Source organism: Oryctolagus cuniculus, chromosome 6 (genome assembly GCF_051225735.1).
Source record: "Oryctolagus cuniculus isolate XC-2025 breed Fujian yellow rabbit chromosome 6, ASM5122573v1, whole genome shotgun sequence".
Taxonomy (NCBI): domain Eukaryota; kingdom Metazoa; phylum Chordata; class Mammalia; order Lagomorpha; family Leporidae; genus Oryctolagus; species Oryctolagus cuniculus.
This window is the reverse complement of record NC_142872.1, coordinates 25,350,585-25,368,151: the sequence shown is the minus strand read 5'-3', so window position 1 is coordinate 25,368,151 and position 17,567 is coordinate 25,350,585. Positions and strand designations below refer to the sequence as shown.

The following is a 17,567-nucleotide window of genomic DNA, read 5'->3' as shown; positions in this document are numbered from 1 at the left end:
AGGATGGAAGCGGCAGTGGGGAAGGCCCCTGGGCAAAGCATCCTCTGCCTTACCCAAGGAGCGTTATCACTTTGTCATGGTGGAAATTGCACATCCTTTCTGCCACACGCACACACACACATACACACACACACACACTTCCCAGGTTCCTGTGCTCCAGACTCACTCAGTTATCCAGATACAAGGATCACTGAAGATTCCATTGCACCCCTCCTTGGCCCTGCAGGTGGACGCGTGAGCAATGAGCTCACAGTGCAGAGTGAGAATGACATGGCCACTGGTCAGCTCTCAGCTGCACGGTGACTCACTGTCTTAAAAACCCCCCACTGCTCTACCTACTCAGCCTGCCCCTCTCTGTGTGATGCAAGATTACCGTGGGCAGAAGAGTGTTCCATCCATGTGACAAGAAAAAACAGCTAAGTACAAGACCAAACTGGGCCTCTGGCCATAGGGTTAGATCAGTTACTACAAGACAAGGTGGTCCGGAGAAGAATAACCCAAAAGCAATGACAGTTACCTTTAATTCAGCACTACCATTCCCAATACTACATATTCCAATCTCTCATCGGTCGTCTGGGTGTGGCTCGTTATCCTCTGTGTCTCACCTGAGTAGTGAGCTAGCCTGGTCCCTCGCTGTACTCTGCTGAGCTTTCCCACGTTCTGAACACAACTCTCACATTACAAAGCAGCCCAGATACATCCTCTTTGATGCTAGAACAAATCCAGGCTGGAGGCCTGAGAAGACAGCGATGAATGAACCTGTTTGCCGGTTGGGGAAACTGAGGACTGTTTTGCCTGAAGCCCCTACAGGAGTGGTGCAGTTGGCATATGAAGCAGATCTGCTGGCTGTGGGGCCTCCCAGGAGACCCCAGCTGATTGTCTGTGTTGGGTGCTGGTCCTCAGGTCTGGGGGATGTCCTCCAAGCACTGGGCCACCCCGGGGTCCTCCCAGCCAGGTGGCAGACCTGCAGATGAGCTCAGATGCTGTTGGAGGTTTGGGACTCCTTAGTCAACTGTTTCCAGAGACGGTGACATCTTGGTCGGCTGGAAAGCCCACGTCTGGCGCTGGCCTGGCCTGGAGCTGCTCACCCTCACCACCGTGTTCAGTGAAGTCGTTCTGAGCCCACGGCCACAGGCTCCTCGGGATCCGCTTACATGGAGGTTGGGGCCTTGGATGCTTTTTTCCTGTTTTCTTTTTTTTCCTTGGAAGAAAAATTCATGCTTTGAACAAAGTTGAACAATTAGAGGAAGGAAGAGAGACCCCTCCGGGCCTGGGATGGGGGGGCTCTTTCTACAGTCACTCTGCCACCTGGACAAGGTGACCACCCCCGGTAAGACCCACACCTGTTCTCCTTCCCGGAAGCAGCAGAGGCTGCAGGACAAAGTCAAGTGCAGGGGGAAGCTCGGTGCTCGAGGGTCTGCTGAAGACGGGCCCTCCCGCTCTGCTGGACCTGCTGCTGAAGGGATGTGTGTTATAGGAAGAGGGTTTTAGGAGAACTGAAGCTCATTAAATGCCAGCTAGGAGCCACAGGTGAGAGCCTCGCTTCTCCTGATTCCCAAGCAATAGTTCAGATAAGAACTAATATCCCCATTTTATAGGTGAGAAACTGAGGCACTGAGGGGGTGGTGGTTTGACTAGTCACACATGTAGGCATGGAGGAATGAGGGTTTACATCACCAAAGACACAGGGGCCTGGGGAAAGCCAGGAGGTGGAGAGGTGGAGGGGGTACAAAGTACTCTGCAGCTGAGTGAGAACTCCCGAAAATCTCCTTTAAGGACTTCTTGCGCCAACCCATCTGCTTCTCACACGTTGCTTTGAGAGCCACTTGCTCCTTTTCGTGTGTGGATTGTCCACGAGGGCTGATTTGAAGCCAGAGTTGCTTCCTGGTAAGATAATTGCTCTGCTCAGGGTTGTTAGCGGGTGGCTGCAAGACACAGGACGAGAAGGCCCCAGAGCCACTGCTGCTTTGTGGCCAAGAGCTGTGGCTCACAGTGGCCGCCTGAGAAGGAGCCCAGCCCACTGGCCCCAGGCAGAGTCAGAAAGCAGAGAGATTAAGCGGGCTGCTCAGGCCTGAGCTGCTATCCTGTGAGTCCCTTGGAGTACCCCACATTGCCTTCAAGCAAGGGACGTGGGGCAGGTCCCTTCCGCCCAGGCACAGCCTTGGTTTCTGTCCCTGGAAAGTCAAGGGATGGACTGAGCTGCTGTATCCAGTCTCTCCCAGCTCCGAAGTGCTCTGCTGGGCGTCTCATATTCCCGGATCTAAGAACGCTCCCTTTCCTATTATTTTTCACACTTGGAACCTGCATAATTGTCCTTGGTGCGTTACGTTAAGATTTGTTCAATATTAGATCCATCTTTGATTGTGGTCTCCCACTCCCCACTGGGTCTGCATTGGCGACCGACAGCACGAAGCTGGGAGCTGGGCCGCTGCCCTCCCCACGCCAGCCCCTCGGAGCCCTGGGCTGCAGCGCTGGGCCGGCTGCCTTTTGTTTCTCCTCTGGAGGGTGTTCACGTGTCTGTGCTGAAGGAGATGGAGCGTGAAGAAGCTGAAAGCCACAACGGAGAGGAAAGGCCGGAAGTTTACAGGAAAGATGGCTAATCCTTGCCAACGGGGTGGAAAAGTCAGACATCTGGTTGCTGGTTGCGTTTCCTGCTGAAATTCAGGGCAAAAGGTCCCCCACGAATGTGGGTGTGGGAGGGAGCAGAAGCAAGGCAGGAGGAGGGTGCGGGCAAGGCGGGAGTCTGTGGCCGGGGGAGGGGAAGCACTGGCAGACAATGCTTCCTATATGCTTTCGGCTCAAATCTCCTTGCAAGAGTGGGCAGGCGACTTGGCAAAATATTCAAAGCGAACGGGCTTCCGGGGAGTGCGCGGCGTCTGAGGAGCCCGTACAGGTTTGCCTGGCCCAAGCCTGTGTTTTCGGGAGGATCCCCGAGGCCTCCATCCAGAGTCCAACCAGATAACAGAAGCTGGGAGTTGACCTGGAATTCTTCATCACAGTGCAAATTATCCTCAAGGAAAGAAACCAGATGCCCCGATGCTTCGTGTGTGCCTTTCACGGCCACGAGCCCTTCCATTTCAACTGCACTTGTACCTCCACGAAGCACAGTGTCCTCCATCTGTTCCCCACCATCTCACCCTGGTGACCAAGGATGCAGGCAGGCTGGGGACACGAATTCTGCTTTCACAGAAAGAGAAACGGACCCAGGGAAGAGAAGGAAGTCGACCCGCAGCCTCCACCAGGCCTCCGGGCTGACATCGGGTGTCAGGAGGAGCTGTACAGACGACCCAGCTCTGTGTGAGGGGACCTGTGGCCCTCAGGGACCTCCTTTGCTCACACAGGGCCTAGCCAATCTTTTGACACCAAGGAATCCCAAATGAGATAGTGACTGCTGGTCCAGTGACTGTTTGTCATAAGCAACCAATCCACTCAGCTGTAAATTCACTTTTCCTTGAGACAAACCTCAGCTGATAGCCCTTACTTTATGTCAACAGTTTTTGAACCAATACTATACAATTCAACATGCTATACATTCGAACATTTTCACTACGTCAGGAGAAACTGTTGTATTGTGTGATTAAACCTTCCAATAAAAACAGTGTGTTGGGCTTCCTTCTCTCCTCTGTTTGTCATTGACCAGATATTTATTGGATGTTGTGCCTGGTGCTGGGGATACAGCCACAAACCAGCAGGAATGAACTTCAACTTGGCGATGGGGATGACTGACAAGACACAAATAAACCTAGGGGAAAACAGAACTCTTCCTACGTGGCTGGAAGCAAAGAATTGTGGCCAGCAAAAACTAATGGGGATTTGTACAGGATTGGGGAGGAGACAGGAGACCAAGAGGGAGAGAAGGACAGGTGAAAAGAGGGTGACCACAAAGGCCCAGCACAGGCAAGGACACCAGGTGTCTTCAAAAACTTAATAGAAGGGGCTGGCGCTGTAGTGTAGTGGCCCAGCCTTTGCCTGAAGCACTGGCATCCCATATGCATGCTGGTTGTTCTGGCTGCTCCACTTCCAATCCAGCTTCCTGTTAATGGCCTGGGAAAGCAGTGGCGGATGGTCCAAGTGTTTGGGCCTCTGCACTCACGTGAGGGATCTCGAGGAAACTCCTGGCTCCTGGTTTTCAATTGGGGCTAGCTCTGGCCATTGCAGCCATTTGGGGAGTGAACCAGTGGACAGAAGACCTCTCTCTGTTTCTCACTCTCCCTGTCTGTAACTCTGCCTCTCAAATAAATAAATCAATATTTAAAAAAAAAAGTTAATAGTAAACATGTATTATGAAAACACTTTGCATGGATTTCAGTTTCTTTTTTTTTTTTTCTCCAAAATAAACTTACCTTTCATCCCATTGTCCAGGAATGTTTTGGAGCCCCCTCATACCATGGGTCCCTGGAAGCATCGAAGAAAACCACCGTGGCCTAAGCTCCAGGAGGCTGCTAGACCAGCAGCAGGTGCAACAACACGCTGTGGATGACGCCTTCATGGGGAACCTCCACTTTCCCATCAGTAAAGCACACAGAGTGATACCAACCTCACTGGACGGTTGAGAGAATTATCAAGTTCCAGCCCAGGAAAGCAAAAATCTCAAAGCAAGGTACACAAATGTGCCTTTATCCCGTACTAAGTTTGCTTTGTCGTGGCATTAGACGTATTGGTCATCAGTTTGTTCCGAGTTTCTCTTTCCATTCAAGATCGAGTTGTCCATCAGGGAACTCTGCAGAGGACGCACCACAAAAGGGCAGAGCGGAGCTTTTGTCCTGGGCGCCATTTCAGTTCCTCATTCATTGCTGGAGAGCATTCCAGGACTAAGGGAAGGGTCTCCCCCAAGTGCCACGAGCAGCCGTTTGTGTGTAGAAGAAAAGTTCTTCCTTTCCTCCTGCCAGTCCCTGCCCGAGGATTCGGGAGACAGTTTGAAAACTTAGAGGATGGACAGGCCGAGGTAAGTGCAGACAAAGTGTCTGATGAACTGGAAAGCAGCGCTTGGCATCCCTCTGACAACTTTCCGGATGCTTCTTCCTCCTTCCAAGTACCACTTCTCCTTTGAGAATCACAGAATTGTGGGTAATTAGGACTGCAAGTGTACGGGTACTTCATTGTTTTCTGAGAATCAATTCTATTTTATAGTTTACAAAACCCTTTGTGGGACAAACACGAAGGCCTAGCAAGGCTGAGAGACAGGCAGGCTGCCTTGTTAGTCACCTCATGGCCCTTACCTGAAAGCGCTCTCAGACACCAGCTCGGGGACGCATTTTGTTCACCCTCTCTGTTTCCCCTTCCTGAATGGATGCTTGAGGCGAATGGCCTGTCTTGTTCACTGCTGTGTGCACAGTGCTCAGAGACACGTAGATACTGCAAAAAGGGAGTAGAAAATGCAATTAAAACCTAAGTTTATTTTGCTGGAAAAAACTGGAGATCTCTGCATATTTTTTCCATGATATACATTTTCTATGGACTTTGTGTGCATGGATTCAAATTTTTGGGGGGCACCAAAATAAACTGTTTTTAAAAATTTTTTTTCTGTGCAGCAACTGAAGCTTATCAAATTTTGATGACTTTTCCACGTTTGTACAGGTACTAAAGAGTAGGGCCAGAACCAGAAATCAGGTCTTCAGCAGATCTCTCCTCTAACCTCCTTTCTGAGCTAACTACATCTCTTTCTGTGGTGTAACCACAGGATAAATGAACTATCTTAGATCTGGAGTCTCTGAAAGACTCTCCCAATGGTACACTCGTAATCAGCTTGATTTTTTTTTTCCAACAAAGGATATTGACACGAAAACCAATGTAGGAAAGGGTGTTTGGGAAAAGCTACAGGCTGACCTCAAGGGAGGGGCACCAGGCTGCCACGGAGTCTGTAACAGGATTGGCCACCCCACACATCGTGTGGCTGCAGACAACCGCAGCCTGCAGCACATCCCTGATGGCACTCTCGGGAAGACCAAGTCAGGACACACTGCTCACCGCTTGAGTGGGCGCCTGGAGGGGAGGACAAGGCTGGACCACTGCCCGCCTCAGCTGCACAGACTCTGCTGGGTTTACGTCGTACAGCAAGGCACACAAAGGAAAACAAACACCCAATAAAAACTGAAGCGCTCATTGCATTCATTATGTTCTATTTAATGAGCCTGGAAAATGTGTGCTTCAGCTTAACGTGTTTCTATTAAAATAATTAAGACATAAAGAAAAATAATTAAGACAGAAAGGAAGGGCCATGTCCACAGGCAGGCCAGTTGCCTCGGTGAACTATCCGTGCCCAGCACAGATTGAGAGCCCATGCCGCACCAGGCTCCTCCGTAAGCACTTCTCTTGCTTACCTCCCGGGCCCTCACCACCATCTGGTCTCCCTCAGGGAGGTTAAGCACCACAGGGGAAAGCTATGGAGCTCAGACTCCAAGTCGGACCTCTCCAGGACCAGAGCCGGGCTTCTTCCACCACTGTCCGGCACACTGTGCTCTGGGTGATGCCTGCGCGAGGGGGCTGTGGCCGATCACAGACGCAGGAAGCGTCCCCCCTACAAAACACAGCATCTTCCCCTCGCTGCCTCTCCCCCGCTACTCACAGTCCGTCTCTGGAAGCCCTTTCTCTTCCAGCTCCCTGCTTGTCTCTTTCCCCTCAATCTGAAAGCCCCTCGCACCAGCTCGCCACACTCCCGCGTCTGTCTGCTGGGAACAAAGGGAGCTAACCCGGTCCTCACGTTTCATCATTTGAACGTGTGCTTTCCGGCGTGCCTGGGAGCAAGCTTAGGGAGTTCTCACCGCTCCGGACATAGCAAAAACACACCTACATCTTCCTTTTTTATGAGTTTATTTTTGATTCACATGTTCATACAAAATCTCTGCATTGTTTTATTCAGCTACGCTTTATGGGTTCTACACCCACATATTTGGATTCTTTCTTGGAACGGCCTACACTTGGATTTTGTCTCCATTATTTATCTTCCAAGTATATCATTTCCTTTCTCATAATCTTTATTGCTTTGCCCATTTCCTCTGCATTTCGTAAAGCATGCTAGCATTTATCCTCCATGTCAATGATTTAATTTTCTGGGCATTAATCTGATTTTTCACTGCCTCCAATTCGATGATTTTAATCTTAGCATTAATATGAGTCTGAGTTTCCTGGCCCTCCTTCAATCCCTTCTCAACTCATCTTGTTTTCTCCTTGCAGCTTTCTAGACCCATTTCATAGAAACCCTGCCTATTCAAAGTGCCAAACAGTTTTCCAAAAATGCCTTCTCGATTTTGCCATAAATAATTTTTGTTTTCATGTCCTTCTGAGTTGTTGAGATGTTATTTGTGTTCCTGTTCCTTTAAAAAAAAAAGATTTGTTTATTTGAAAGGCAGGGTGGCAAAAAAAGAGAGCGAGAGACAGATAATATTCTACCCATTGGTTCACTCTCCAGATGGCCACAAGAGCCAGGTCTGGTTGAGGGTGAAGCCAGAAGTCTGTAACTCCATTCAGGCCTCCCACATAGGTGGCAGGGACCCAAGTGCTAGGGCCACCCTCTGCTGCTTTCCCAGGTGCATTAGCAGGGAGCTGGATCAGAAGCAGAGTAGCTGGGACTTGAGCTGGCACTCTGATAAGGAATGCTGGTGTTGCGGGCCGTGGCTTAACCTACTGCAGCACAATAGCCACTCCTGGTTGTTCCTTGTCCAGTTCCCCTTTCCTACCTGACTCTACCCAAAGAGAGAGTTCCCAGGATAGATGCATGAGCGCACAGTCCAGCCCCACTTCTCACACATTCTGAGAGCTGGAATGGTGTAGGACCCAATTCCCAACACCTGGCAGGAAGCACGGTCCTGGTTTTCAGCAGAATGCTGTTTCAGAAAAAAATCTTAGAATCCAAACACAGAGTCATAACTCTACTGTACTGAGGAATAAAGGCCCAGAAGACCACTCCTGTCAGGTACCCATCTCGCGTGCAGGTGCACTGGCTCCTGTAGCCTTGTCCCTGGCTCGCTGATAGCTTGAACTGATGAACTGCAGGAGAGACGCGACCCTCCTTCTGTGCTGTGATGAAGATTTCCCCACTCTGCCTGAAAACACTGACCTTGGGAACTGCATCCTCTGGAAACCTCTCTACACTCCCCCTTGCTCTCTCGCCCATCCCCAACCTCCCTACTCTCGACCTTTCTGGGAATGGGCGACCTCTGAAGGGCCGTGGGCGGGAGCAGCACTGGTGAGGAACAGGACGTGCCAGGCCCCGGTTCTGAAATCCTGCCCGTTGTTATGACTGCTGCAGACCCCAGGAGGCTCCTGTGGCTTCGCTCTGCGTCTGTCAAGGCCGCGGGATCGCCTGCTGCACGGGGGAAGCCAGTTGCCAGTGCTGTTTCCCTGGGTCCTGCTCCACTTGCCCTGTGTTTGGTGGAAACTCTTTCCACGCTCAGTTTATAGCCACTTGACAGCTACTATGAGTCTTGGGCGTCCTCTGTACCTTCACAGATATTTTGGTGGGAAATTGGGCCAGAAGTTAGTAGGGGGCTGCTTGCTTGCAGCTAGAACTGCCAGTTCATTTCAGCCGAAGATCGTGGGGACCGCAGGTGCTGTGCTGCCTCATCTATAGAAGCAACCTCTGTTCTGGTCTCCACAATTCTCCCTTCACAGTTTCGAATGAGACACTCAGCACCTCATTACAATGTAAATTGGAAGCACAGCTCAGACATTTTCTACTAAAAGAGGTACTTGTGATCAAACTAGCTAGGCAAGAGCAGGGCTGAGACCCTCTGGCTCTGCCCGGTTGTTCGCCCGGGGTCCACACTCCATCTCTTTCCCGCCTCACCCTAGAGAGGGGGAGGCGGCCACCTGGACAGCACCTCTGGCCCTGGCCCCGCCAGCCTGGCTCCTTCCCCACCCAGAACCCAGACACAGGTGTGAGAGTCCCCTTTCATCCCAGCTTGCCATAGCCATGACCTTGCTGTAGGATATTTTGTTCTGTTCCAGAGCCCAACAAAGTCCGCATTTAGCTAATGAGCACCATATCTACCGGCACGTAAAAGACCCCATTGTTTCCTCCCGTTTATGGAGGGAGGCGCGCGGCCGCCTGTGCGAGGCAGACTAACCAATAGCTTTACAATGAGCGGCTCCTTCTGCCCATTAGGCCCAGGGTGGGGCTTAGCAAAATAGGCCAGGGTATGTTTTCCTTCAGCTTCAGTCTTTTACGGCACAACGTATTTCTCAAAGCTTTTTATTAAGGTATTCAAGCTATGAGCGCAGAAGGGTTCAAGAATGTTCCCCTGTGTTCTTCTTCATCTTCTTGGAATATCTTTGGGAGAGATACAATCACTAAGGCCCTGGGAGCAAAAGCCAACAGTCACCCCAGGATGACTGAACACAGCATCTGGCCCAGCAAGGCCACCAAGTCAAGGGAAATGGTGCTGCCCCTGGCCAAGAAGGACAAAGGGACAAAGCTTCCAGGGCGTAGCAAGTCACGGAGCGGGGCGCTCAGGTGGAGAGACTTGCATGCATGGACACTTGTATGCTATACAAGTAATTCATCCTCAGGGTAAAAACCCAAGCAGCACAGAAAGGAACAGGGTGACCCAGGTTCTGTTCACAGCCGCAAGATGACGCCCAGACTCGTGTATACAGATACACGTATGCGAGGTCTAGCTTCCAGTTAGCCTTTTATTTCACACTTGGGGAAAACGCTTCTATCAAACTATGAACTCTAATGGCTTTCAAGAGCTACTCTGAGCTCTGTTTTCTCATCTGCTTTGAATGCTTTTGCAAGACAGGTTGTCTTTCAAACAGTACAAGATTGAGGTAATACAACTGGTGACATTTTAAAGATTTATTCATTTGAAAGGCAAAGTGACAGAAAGGAGGAGGAGGGAGGGAGGGAAGGAAGGAAGGAGAAAGGGCGTGTGGGGGGGGGAGAGCAAGGGCTTCCATTCACTTCCCAAAATGCACCCAATAGTCCAGTCTGGGCCAGGCCAAAGGCAGGAGCCAGGAACTCCATCCTGGTCTCCCACTTGGGAGCAGGGGTCCAAGCGCTTGGACCATCTTCCGCTACTTTCCCAGGTGCTTTAGCGGGGAGCTGGAGCTGAGGGTAGAGCAGAACTTAGTCTGATTCACTCACATGGGATGCTGCTGGTGGTGCGAGTGAAGGCTTAACTCACTGTGCCACAAGGCCAGCCCCAGGTGAAACTTTCAAAAATGGGACAACGAAAAGGGGGCACAGAGTCGACAATCAATATTTACTGATTTATCCATTGGTGAAAAATAACCGATAATGTTTTTTGGCAATTTGATTTTTCCTGTTAACAGTACATTTTGAGCATCTGTCCCTAGCGGTGCCTGCAAATCGGTAGCAGTGTTGCTAGGCACTGCCCTGTATCCACTGGGGGATGCACAGCCTCTTCCTTGGTCTGTTGACATGTGTGCTGCTTGTTTGCTACCACAGTCTGCACCACACTGACCATCACCTTGTGCTGTCTTTGCATGGCAAAGCGAGTCCTCTGCAAGTTAGTGACTGGGAGGGCAATGACTCCTGGCTCACAGAGCACGCACAGGGTGGGAATTCAGGATAAAGCATGAGTTCTGCATGCCTTATCGAGGAAGTGGGAAAGGGAGCAGAAACTCCTCAGCCTTATTGTTTCAGGTACTCTGAGCCAGCTTCTCCACGGGCCTCACCAGCTGTCTTAGCAGACCTGCAGGGAAGAAAGCGCTAAGTGCAATGAGCTCAGGTGATCAGCAGGTGGCAGGTGGCTGACCCTTGTTCAAAAACAACTTGTGATGTCAAACCATCTCCCAGTGCTGGCTGGAAGCTGGGACTCAGTACTGCTGAGAAACTCTGGGACCCGGCAGTCCCCTAAGCACAGGGCCTGGAAGCTGCGGAGTTCATATATCGTTGTCATCAGAGAAGCGAATCAAGGGGCATTAAGGACCAGGCGCCTCTGAGGTGTCCTGGGTGGAGGTCAAGTGTGCCCTGTGGGTGGATTGCTCTGCCTTGCCTTGTTGTATTGCTCCCCACTGCCACAGCTGTTGTATTGCTCAGCCTTGCCTGGGGCTTTCCCAGCGATCCCCGGGTGGGCTGCGCTCAGCTGAAGCTGCCTGGCCAGCCCCGGCTCCCCTTTCTCAGTGCTTCCCAGGAAAAAGAAACTCTGTGCTCTCCCAAAACATGAGGTTCGCATCCGACTTTCCCCCGAGAATACTACGTAACAGAAGGCAACTTGACACAATCGTCCACATCTCCAGGAAAGAAAGTCCACAACGTGTTTTCAAGGGGGAAGCCAAGCTCTCAACACGCGCTCAGGGACCTGTGCAGGGAGTTTTGATGCAAGAAAGACAAGAGGTCTGTAAAATGGACGATTTTAAACACGTCGTGAACTGAAGACTGCAAAAATGAAGACAGCATCAGGGCAAATCCTGAAGACGAAGGAATTCGTGGCCTGGAAAATCAGATGCAGGAAGCATCTGTGCTTCCACACACATACATGCTAAAGAACAGCCACAAGCTGCCCCACAGGTCACAAAAGCCAAGACACAAACAAAGGCAAAGATTCAAAGAATGAATACAAGTGGCTTAGAAGGTTAAGCTGCCCCCTGCAGTACTGGCATCCAATATGGCGCCAGTTTGAGTCCTGGCTGCTTCATTTCCAATCCAGCTCCCTGTTAATGTGCCTGGGAGGGAAACAGAAGGTGGCCCAAGTTCTGCCACCCACTTAGGAGACCAGAGGAAGCTCCTGGTTCCTGGCTTCAACCAGTCTAGCGCCTGCTGTAGCAGCCATCTGGAGACTGAACCAGTGGATGGAAAATCTTTCTCTCTTTCTCTCTCCTTCTCTATCTCTGCCTTCCAAATAAATAAAATAAATCTTTAAAAACTTAATGAAGATAAAGTTCATAAACATTCACCCTGAGGGTTCGGATATGCTAACTGCAGAAGATGTTTTAGGCAAATGTCATAGCAGGAGAAAAATAACAATAAAAGAAGTAATGAAAGAAAATGCGAAGCTGTAGAAAAAGCTGCACTTTTAGAACTAAACTAAAGGTCTCCCTAAATTCCAAGCTGCAGACACACAAAATGAAACAATAAGACGAAAACCAAGGCCAGTCACATCCTGAAGTTTCTCAAAGCTGAGATTAAAGGGAAAGTCCAACCTGTTTCCAAACACAGAGAAAGAAGATTAATCAGACTCTTGAAAGTCCTCATCTACAACAGTGGAAATGATCAGGCTGTGAAACAATGATGCCAGATATTCCAAGAAATGACTACATTCCAAGAATCTGACATCCAGCCAAGTTATCATCCGTGGGTATAGATTCTTTTTCTGGTCATTCAACAACTCATAAATATAGCAATGTCTTCCAGAAAGTAGTAAGTACTTCAACCAGATTAAATTTAAATTCAAAAGTGCAGATTTCAAGCTAAGATAAGAGGAAGAGTACAAAAACCTTTGGGAACATGAACATTTACAGTTAAATCTAAAGCCAGGGATGGTGACGTGATGGGGATGGTAACATCAGTGTAAAGTAGTAAGAAAGACGAGAGGGGGGCTAGCTCTGTGGCACAGCAGGTTAAAGCCCTGGCCTGTGGTGCAGAATCCCATATGGGCATCAGTTCGGGTCCTGCCTGCTCCACTTCTGATCCAGCATTACTGCTAATGCACTTGGGGAAGTAGTGGAAGATGGCCCAAGTGCTTGGACCCCTGCACCCATGTGGGAGACCTAGAAAAAGCTCCTGGCTCCTGCCTTCAGCCTGAACCAGCCCGGGGTCATTGCAGCCATCTAGGGAATGAAGCAGTGGATACAAGATCTCCTTCCTTCTCTGTCTCTGCCTTTCTGTAACTCTGTCTTTCAAATAAGTAAGATAAATCTTATAAACAAGATGAAGAAAGACGAGAGGGAATGGAATCTCTTACCTGAGGCTTACATAGAGAAGTACCAACACAAGTTTCACATAGCACATTACTGAGTAGAGAAATACAGGCTTAAGTTTCTTCGCAAAAATTAAATTTTAATATTATAAAATTCTGCTACCAAATGACTTAAGTACAAAACAAAACAATTAAATATGTACATGTATGTATAATTGACAGGTTATTCAGCAAAATATTAACAGTGAATAGTGGAGGGGCAGCTCTGTGGCACAGGTTAAAGCCCTGGCCTGCAGTGCTGGCATCCCACATGGGCTCCGGTTCTAGTCCAGGCTGCTCCACTTCCCATCCAGCTCTCTGCTATGGCCTGGGAAAGCAGCAGAAGATGGCCCAAGTCCTGGGGCCCCTGCACCCATGGGGGAGACCCAGAAGTTCCAGGTCCCTGGCTTCTGATCAGTTTAACTCTGGCCATTGCAGTCATTTGGGGAGTGATTCTGCAGATGGAACACCTCTCTGTCTCTCTCTGGCTCTACCTCTCTCTGTAAGTCTGTCTTTCAAATAAATAAAATAAATCTTAAAAAAAAAAGTAAATAGTGGGATTATGGGTAACTCGGTTCTCCTTTTTCATTTGTGAAAATAATGGAACTAGGGCAGGCATTGTGGCAAAGAGGGTTAGGCCACCTCTTGAAGTGTCAGTTTGAGTCCTGTCTACTCTGCTTCCAATCCAGCTTCTTGCTAATGCATCCCCCAAGGTAACAGATAGTGGCCCAAATTCCTGGGCCCCTGCTATCCAAGTGGGAGACCTGATAGAGCTCCAGGTTCCTGGCTTTGGCCTGCCCAGCTCTGGCTATTGTGGGCACGTGGAATGTGAACTAGCCAATGGAAGATGTCTCTAGACTTCCCTTCCTGTCTCTGCTGCCTGCCATTCAAGTGGATGAAAACAAATATTAAAAAATAATGTTGGGGCCGGCGCTGTGGCTCACTTGGTTAATTGTACACCTGCAGTGCCGGCATCCCATATGGGTGCCAGGTTCTAGTCCCGGCTGCTTCTCTTCCAGTCCAGCTGTCTGCTGTGGTCCGGGAAGGCAGTGGAGGATGGCCTAAGTCCTTGGGCCCTGCACCTGCATGAGAGACCAGGAGGAAGCATCTGGCTCCTGGCTTCGGATTGGCGCAGTGTGCCAGCCGTAGTGGCCATTTGAGGGGTGAACCAACGGAAGGAAGACCTTTCTCTCTGTCTCTCTCTCTCTCTCATTGTCTAACTCTATCTGTTAAATAAAAAAAAAAACTCAATACATCTATGGCAGGCTAATTTAAAAAAAATAATGTAGAATGTGTAAAAGCAAAACTAAAAAAACTAATGGAACAATGAAATTCCACATATGGAAGTAATGAAAAGTCTCATCCCCTCGGATACCAGGGGACCTGGTTTTGTCTGCATCTTGGGGACCGCTTCCCATACTCCTGAAAATTGAGCCATCTGGTTGGGTGGCTGGGGCAGATCCAGAGCCACCAGACCCCTCTGTCGTGGGGGTTGGGCAGGGGCACACACATTCAGAGCTCAGCAGCCTTCCTCTTCCATCGGAAGGAGCGGAAGCCATCTTGGTCTGTCTGGGGAAGCAGCCACTCCGGGTCAGTCAGCGAGGAGAGCGAGCGGACCACACAGACAGCGGAGGAGCAGAGGGGGCAGTGACGAGTGTGAGCCCTCCCTCCCCGCCAGCCGCTTCCCTGCATTCCTGTTGTCCGAGTCAGTACACTTCTCTTCCCCCTGACGCTAACTGGGATGGTGTCTACCACTGCTGGCTAAGAGTCCTAGCTGAGGCCATGTCCCAGCCATGACAGACTGGGCCGTATTTTCTGTCTTGGCCTGTCTGGGCTTACTTTGGCAACAATGCTTTCCCCTGTCCATAGGATAAGATTTTTGCCCAGGACAAGCTTTTCTAGGAGAGCAACCAGGTGTTCTCACTTTCCTTGTGGGGGAGGGGAGCCTTTGGGATTCCCCCTCCGTACCATTGTCAGGTGGTTTTTCTTTTCTGTCCTTGGGTTGTCGCCCCTTCTCAGGAAAGCGCTCCCGCCCCGCACTGGCCTCGTACCCTCACACTCCTGCTCCTACTCACTAAACCCCAGAACGCCCAACACCGATCTCACTCACGCTGCGCCTGCTTGCCGGGGGCTGACCCGTCACGTGCCATCTGGAGCACAACTTGTGCCGTGCCTTCTTCCTACTGCCCACCACTCCAGCCTAGGCTCCGACACCCACTTTCATGGTACCCTTGACTTCCGCAGGGGTCCCGACACGGGCTGACACAGGGAGCTGCACGTGGGCCACGGTGAGGGTCACAGCACGCTCTGTCCTCAGGGGAGCGGGGCTGCGCTGCCTGTGGCTCTGGCCCCGGTCTCCAGCGCAGCGGCTGACACACGGCTGGCCCTCACTGGTGCGTGGAGGGATGGGTGAGTGCCAGTCTGTCCAGCCGGTCACGCACGGGGCAGTTCCTGGAACACAGCGCACAGCCCTGCTTTCAGGAGGCCTGCCAAGGAGACACTGCAGGGATGAATGGCCTCTGCGCTGACTTCGGCATGATAATGAAGACATGGATCGGGAAGCGGGGTTTCCAGGAAAGCTGGAGTCTAAGAGCAAGAGGCTGGCGGGGGCCAGGGGCGGCTCTGGGTCCTAGCAGTCCCTGGCACACGCGTCCTCTGCAGAGAACGTTGCGGGCCACTGGGAAAGCAGCTGAGCGGGGAAATCCTGGCACAGCCACGCTCGTCCTGAACGGTGCCCGTCCACTTCAGGGGTTGTGTGACGCGCACAAAGCCTCAGAGTCATAGGAAATTCCTGAAGAAAGCGCTGGGCGCTCAGAGGAGGGAGGGGCGGGCTTTCGCTATGAGAACCACAGCTTTCAGGAGAATTTTGTGGCATTTTGGTGTCGTTTCTCACAGCATAATCACAGAACAAAGATCTGAGTGTGAATTGCACCTTGCCAGTTGCCACCCATGTGACCCAAATCAAGCTGCTTAACCTATCTGGGCCCCAGGGTGTTTTTAAAGATTTACTGGAGCCGGTGCTGTGGCATAGTAGGCTAAGCCTCCACCTGCAGTGCCAGCCTACCATACGGGCGCTGGTTTGAGTCTCGGCTGCTCCACTTCCAATCCAGCTCCTGGGAAAGCAGCAGCAGGTGGCCCAAGTGCTTGGGCCCCTGCACCCACATGGGAAACCCAGAAGAAGCTCCTGGCTCTTGGCTTCAGATAGGCCCAGCTCCAGTCATTGTGGTGATTCGGGGAGTGAACCAACAGACAGAAGACCTCTCTGTCTCCCTCTCTCTGTCTGTAACTCCACCTCTCAAATATTTAACAAAAACAAAAAGAAAAGATTTATTTATTTATTTGAGAAGCAGAATTACAGAGAGATAGACACACAGAGAGTGACAGAGTGACAGAGAGAGAGAGAGAGTCAGAGAGAGTTCTTCCATCTGCTGGCTCACTCCCCAATGACCTCAATAGATGGGGCCGGGCCAGGCTGAAGAATCTGGAATTCTATCCATGTGGGTGGCAGGAGCCTGAGCACCTGGACCACCCTCTGTTGTTTTCCCAGGCACGTTAGCAGGGAGCTGGACTGGAAGTGGAGAAGTCGGGCCGACCTAGCTGGGCCTCAATTGTTTTCTCCTGAACACGGGCAATAGCAGAACTGCAGGGTTACAATGGGCAGTGACCGTCAGTATCAATGTGACAGACAGCACGATGCCTGGCCCTTAATGAGCCCTCATACTTGTGAGCCCTGCTGCTGTCTCATTATTGCTGCTGGTGCCAGTGCTGCTACATCCCCCAGAACGGAGCACACAGCAAACGCCAATGGAGCGAAAGTGACACTGACATGGTAAACAATGCCGACTGCAGCCAGTCGGATCTGGAGGTGAAGAGGATCCCACGGGATGGGGTCAGGTGTCGGGGGGAGGCCAGGGGTCTCTGTCATGGGGTGGGTTGTCCTTGTGGGATTCCTGGCAGTGGTAGTTACTAGCCAGTTATGTGTACACTGAACCAACACACACCACGCCAGGGCCACCCAGCTGACTAGGAGGTCCTGGCTTGGACTCTGCAGAGGATCTAAACCAACCAACAAAGTCAGAAACCCACCTCTGGGCTGGCCTTGTGGTGCAGCTGGTTAAGTTGCCAGCCATGATGCCGGCATCCCAAGTGAGTGTCAGTTAAAGTCCCAGCAGCTCCACTTCTGATCCAGCTGCCTGCTAACGTGCCTGGGAAAACAACAGAAGGCGGCCTAAGTGCTTGGTCCCCTGTACTACGTGGGAGACCCGGATGGAGTTCCAAGTTCCTGGCTTTGGACTGGCCCAGCCCCAGCTGCTGTGGCTATTTGTAGAGTGAACCAGTGCATAGATCTGTCTCTCTCTTACTCTACCCCTTAGATGAATAGACAGATGTTTTCCAAAATTAAAAACAAAAAGAAAACCCCCTCTGTTTGCTGGCTCCCACAGGCACTCAGCGTCCGGCCCTGGCTGCTTTTCCGGATCGTTCTCTGGTCACTTCCCACACAGGAACCATCAGTGGCCTCCACGCCCAGCGGCTCACAGCCTCCACAGCTCCCCCACTCTGAGCTTCACAGGGTCCTTCCCTGGGAGCCAGCTTGCCCCTGCGGCCCGGGCTCATGGCACCGTCCCCTCCTCCCTATCCCATCCCCACCTGCACCAGCAACTCAGCGGCCACGTGCCTGTCCTTGTCCCACAGCCCAAGACCCCCACC

At 51.1% G+C, this 17,567-nt stretch overlaps 1 long non-coding RNA gene across 1 annotated transcript in view; it reads right to left on the bottom strand.

The window, feature by feature from the left end:
• Positions 1-446: 446 nt before the first annotated feature.
• The window catches only part of LOC103347879 (uncharacterized), a 36,405-nt gene continuing 19,284 nt past the window's right edge, over positions 447-17,567 (bottom strand). Inside the window, exons 3-5 of the long non-coding RNA XR_016236444.1 lie at positions 16,947-17,065; positions 5,220-5,355; positions 447-1,201 (exon numbers count right to left, since the gene is read on the bottom strand). This is a non-coding gene — a long non-coding RNA (uncharacterized LOC103347879). The remainder of the gene's footprint in view (positions 1,202-5,219; positions 5,356-16,946; positions 17,066-17,567) is intronic.